This window comes from Sapajus apella, unplaced genomic scaffold (assembly GCF_009761245.1).
Source record: "Sapajus apella isolate SASKATOON/1434 unplaced genomic scaffold, GSC_monkey_1.0 scaffold154, whole genome shotgun sequence".
Taxonomy (NCBI): Eukaryota; Metazoa; Chordata; class Mammalia; order Primates; family Cebidae; genus Sapajus; species Sapajus apella.
The window spans coordinates 40,238-46,166 of record NW_022437094.1 but is presented as its reverse complement, the minus strand read 5'-3'; the positions used below and the strand labels follow the sequence as shown (position 1 = coordinate 46,166).

Below are 5,929 nucleotides of genomic sequence, written 5' to 3'. Positions count from 1 at the left end.
TAGGCTCACCAATCACAAATCCAGCATATAACAAATGTAAATATAGCATACCTAAATAAATAAAGCAAATATTAATATATCTGAAGGGAGGGATATGCAGCAATACAAATAGTGGAGGACTTTAATACTCCACTTTCATCTGTCTGGATAGATCATCCAGACAGAAAATCAATAAGGAAACATTGAATTCGAACTCCTACACTTTAGACAAAATGGACCAAACAGATGCATATAAATATTCCATCAAATAGCATCAGAATACACTTTCTTCTCAATAGCACATAGAATAGAGTATATATTATAACATAAAATAATATTTATTAACAAATTTAAGGAGACTGAAATCATACCAAGAATCTCTTCTCACCATAATGGGTTGAAATGGGAACTTAATTATAGGAAATTTGGAAAATTCACAAATATGTGTAAATTAAACAACATGCACCTAAACAACCCATAGAAAAAGAAGAAATCAAAGGGGGCAGCAAAAATCTCAAAACACAAAAAAATAAAAGCACAACATACCAAAACTTATGGGATGGAGCAAAAGCAGTTGTAATAGGGATTTACAGCAATAAGTGTCTGCACTAAAAAATAAGAAACATCTAAGGTTATACCTTAAATACCTAGAAAGAGAAGAACAAACTGAGTTCAAAGTTAGTAGATGAAAAGGAAATAAAGATCAAAGCAGAAATAAATGAAATGGAGACCAGAAAAAAAAATAGAAAAGATAAGTGAAACTAAGAATTGAAAAGAAGCTAAATAAAATTGACAAACCTTTAGCTAACCTAATAAAAAAAGAAAGAAGAGCTGCCATCTGTGTCCCCGCATTTATGCACCTAATCTCAGCTGGTCCACCCAAGACCCCCTGAGCACTAACCCTAGTCCCCTGCACAGCCCCTTATCCACTCCGACAAGATGAAAGAAACAATCATGAACCAGGAAAAACTCACCAAACTGCAGGCACAAGTGCGCATTGGTGGGAAAGGAACTGCTCACAGAAAGAAGAAGGTGGTTCATAGAACAGCCACAGCAGATGATAAAAAACTTCAGTTCTCCTTAAAGAAGTTAGGGGTAAACAATATCTCTGGTATTAAAGAGATGAATATGTTTACAAACCAAGGAACAATGATCCACTTTAACAACCTTAAAGTTCAGGCATCTCTGACAGCCAACACTTTCACCATTACAGGCCATGCTGAGACAGAGCAGCTGACAGAAATGCTACCCAGCATCTTAAACCAGCTTGGTGCAGACAGTCTGACTAGTCTAAGGAGACTGGCTGAAGCTATGCCCAGAAAATCTGTGGATGGAAAAGCACAACTTGCTACTGGAGAGGAGGATGATGATGAAGTTCCAGATTTGTGGAGAATTTTGATGAGGCTTCCAAGAATGAGGCAAACTGAATTGAGTCGACTTCTGAAGATAAAACTTGGAGAAGTTACTGGAAGCTGCTATTTTACATTATGACTGCCTTTTAAGAAAATTTTGTTTATTGATCTGATAAAATCTAGATCTCTAATATTTTTAATCCCAAGCCCCTTGGACACTACAGCTCTTTTCAGTTTTTGCTTATACACAATTCATTCATTGCAGCTCATTAAGCCAAAGAAGCCTGGGAATCAAGTTTGAAACCAAGGTTAATAAAGTTCTTTGCCTAGTATTCAGTTTTATTTTTTATTTCATTGACACTAATCTGTACACAGTAAACAAAATTGCTTATAGAAAGCTAATCATGGCTGATAACTTTTGGAATTTGATTAAAGATTTAAAATAAAAAAAAAAGACTCGAATACATTCAGAAATGAAAAAGGAGGCATTATAACTGGTAGTAGAAATATAAAGGATTATAAAAGATTGCTATGAACAATTATATGCCAAAAAATTGAATAATCTGGAAGAAATGGTTAAATTTCTAGAAAAATACAACGTACCAACACTGAATCTTGAAGAGATAGAAATCTACACAGATCAATATGAGTAAGAAGATTGAATGGGTTATCAAAAAGTCTCTCACCTGTCCTCAAGAAAAGACCGGGACCTGAGAGTTTGATGGCTGAATTCTACCAAACATTTAAAGGAGAACTAATACCAATTCTTCAAAAATTTTCCAGAAAATTGAAGAGAAAGGAATATTTCCAAATTCTTTTTATAAGGCCGGTACTATCCTGATACCTAAGCCAGAAAATGACACTAAAAAAAAAGAAAATTACTGGCTAATACCCTTAATGAACATAGACGATAAAATCTTCAACAAAATTCTAGCCAACTGAATTCAGCAACACATGAAAAGAACCATTCACTATGACCAAGTGGGATTTATCCTTAGGATGCAACAAATGCTTATAGTTCAACAAATGCAAATTAATAAACATGATCTACTACATTAACAGAATAAAAGATAAAAGCTGTGTGATTATCTCAATAGATACAGAAAAAAACAATTTGAAAAAATTCAACATTATTTCATGATTAAAAACTCTCAACAAAATAGATATAGAAGGAATGTACCTCAATTAAATTGAGGCCATATATAACAAGCTCAGAGCTCACATTATATTCAATAATGAAACGTTGAGAACTTTTCCTCTGAGATCAGGAAAACTACAAAGATTCTCACTCTTAAAATTTCTACTCAACAGAGTACTGGGAGTCCTAGCCAGAGCAATTAGGCAAGTAAAAATGATAGGCAACCAATTCAGAGAGGAAGACATTTAATTGTCTCTGATTGTGGAGGAAATTATATGTGGAAGACTCTGGACTCCACTAAAAAACTGTTAGAATAAATAAAATCATACAAAATTGACATATAAAATCAGTACCATTTCTATATACTAATAATGAAGTATACAAAAAATTTATAATTCTATTTACAAAAATATCAAAAGTTATAATACTTAGAAGTAAATTTAACCAGAGATGAAAGATCCGCTCACTGGAAACTGTAAAACACTAATGAAAGAAACTAAAGAAGACACAATGAATGAAAAGACAGCTTGTGTTCATGGATTGGAAGAATTAACGTTATACTTCTCAAAGCAACCTAAAGATTCAATGCAATTCCTATCAAAATTTCAGTGCCATTTTTACACAAATAGAAAAAATAATTCTAAAATTCATATGAAACCACAGATGACCCTGTTTAGCTGAAGCAATCTTCACCAGAAAGAACAAAACAGGAGATGTCACACTATCCAATCTCAAAATCTAATGAAATAACAGATACATGAACCAATGGAACAGATCAGAAATTTCAGAAATAAATCCAATACAATATTATTAACTATAGTCCTCAAGCTACATGACTGAAACTTTGTACCCTATGAACTACATCTCTATATCCTAACTCCTCTCTGCCTTTGGTAATCACTATTTTATACTCGGTTTCTATGTATTTGGCTTTTTCTTCTCTTTTCCTTTTTTTAGATTTCACATGTAAGAGAGACCATACAGTATTTTTCTTTCTGTGTCTGGCTTATTATATTCAGCTAGCACATAGTAGGCGTTCAACAAATATATGCTGAAGGTCAACTATTAATTCAGAAATGTTAAAAATAAATGGATAGATAAGGAAGAAAGTGCAAGTAAGAATAAAGCTAGGGTCATGATATTAAAAGAAATAAGCCAGACACAGAAAGAAAAATACTGTATGGAATCTCTTATATGTGGAATCTGAAAAAAAAAGAAAAGAAAAGAAGAAGTCAAACATATAGAAACATAGTAATAGAAAATTTAATATGGAAATCTTCCCAGTTAGAATCTCTGAGTCACTTCTGCAGTCACCTAAACAAGACTTCATAGAAACCAAGTATAAAATAGTGATTATCAGAGGCAGAGAGAAGTTAGGATATAGAGATGTAGTTCACAGGGTACAAAGTTTCAGAGAATCTACTTTTGTACTCATTAAGACTATAGGCAGAATTCATTTCTCTGAGGTTGTGAGACTAAACTACCTGTTTCCTTGCTACCTGTTGGTACCTATTGGCTGTATGTCACTCAACTCCTAGATGCATCTCTCCATTCCTTGCATATGCCCCCCTCCATTATCAAAGCCACAACAACTGTTGAATCCTCATGCTTTGCATCTTTTCAGCTTATTCTTCTGTGCTAAGCCAGAGAAAATGGCTTTTAAAGGGCTTGTCTAGTTTGGTCATATCTACCTAGGTAATCTCAGGGTCAATTGAATTAAGACTTTAATTATCTTATTTTATTATTACTTTTTTTAGAGATGGAGACTCACTCTGTCACCCAGGCTCTAGTGCAGTGGCACAATCTCAGCTCCCTGCAGCCTCCACCTCCCGGGTTCAAGCGATTCTCCTTCCTCAGCCTCCCGAGTAGCTGGGATTGCAGGCACCTGCCACCACATGAGGCTAATTTTTATATTTTTAGCAGAAACGGGGTTTTGCCATGTTGGCCAGGCTGGTCTCAAACTCCTGACCTCAGGTGATCCATCCTCCTTGGTCTCTCAAAGTGCTGAGATTACAGGTGTGAGCCACCTTGCCTGGCCTGGGACTTTAATTATATCTGTAAAAGTCCTTCATAGTAGTGCCTGGATTAGTGTTTGATTCAATAATCATGGCATGGACATATTGGGGGAGGCATGTTAATTATGCCTACCCAGTCTTCCCTCTGCCCTCCAAACATTCACATATGCAGAAAATGAAAAATACAAATCACTCTGCCCAAGGTCCCCAGAATTCTTATCCTACTACAACAACATCAGCTCAAAGTTCAAAATCTCATCTAAATCCCTGAAGCTCAAATGTCTCAGATCTCATCAGTTAGATCATCAAAATCAGATATGGCTGAGGCTCTGGGTGTAGCTCATTAAATACAACTTCTAGGGCACAAGTCTTCCCCTTTGGACTTTGGAAACCAAAGGTCCCAATACTCCCAACTTACAATGGCAGGACATGTATAAGTCAAGTCATATTCTTATTCAAAAAAATTGAAGATAAAAAGAACAAGTGGGCTTCAGGAAGGGAAACAGGGAGGAAATGTTAATGAGGCCCAATGATCCAACCACCAGGAAAACATGAGGTGCATTAACTCGAGGTTTTGATACAGTGGAAGGGGTAAAATGCCACTACATAATAGTCATAGGCCATCATATACACAAAGAAAGAATCTAGACCAGCAAATACAATAAAAAGTACTATTCTGGATTCAAGTTATTACTAGCATCTTGGGCACTGTGGTAGACATGAAACAGGTATCATTGAAGGAGAGATTCGCCAGGAAGAAGTACATGGGTGTGTGGAGCTCAGCACTAGAGTTTATGACTAAGATGGTGAACAGGCTCCCAGTTATGGTGATCAGATACATCCACAAGAACAGAATGAAGGAAAGCCTTTGATATTATAACTATTTCAAGAGACTTGAGTAAATAAATTCCAAGGGAACAGTCACATTTCCTTTACCAATCCCATCTGAACAGTATAAGAACTAGAATTCTTAAAATTGAATAACAGAAAATCCATAAGCAATTTGTTTTGAATTTACTCAATAATCTTGCTCAATAACACTTAAAAAGGACTAATATTTCAATTATAGCCATACATTCTAGAAAACTTACCTGTTCTTAACTCACAGCATTCACTTTATGCCACTCTTATGGGCACACACCTTATTTTGCATTGTATTTCGATTAGTCATGTATATGTCTTACGTTAGTTTTTCTTTTAGACTGATCATCTACTTAAAGACGAAAATGACATTTTACTTCTCTCTGAATTCCCTACAAGTGCCTGTATGCCTGACAGTATACAGAACAGAGTAGGAATATGGTAAACATCTCTGAATAAATCTGCAACTTTGTTATGAAATAAAAAATAAATATTCTCACTACAAAAATTGACAAGCATGTGAGATAATGAACTTGTTGATTAGCTTGATTTAACCATTCCACAATGTATACATATATAAAAAC

The 5,929-nt window shown here is 35.0% G+C and overlaps 1 pseudogene; it reads left to right on the top strand.

The window, feature by feature from the left end:
- Positions 1-843: 843 nt before the first annotated feature.
- LOC116541710 lies at positions 844-1,663 on the top strand (annotated as a pseudogene).
- The last annotated feature ends 4,266 nt before the right edge of the window (positions 1,664-5,929 follow it).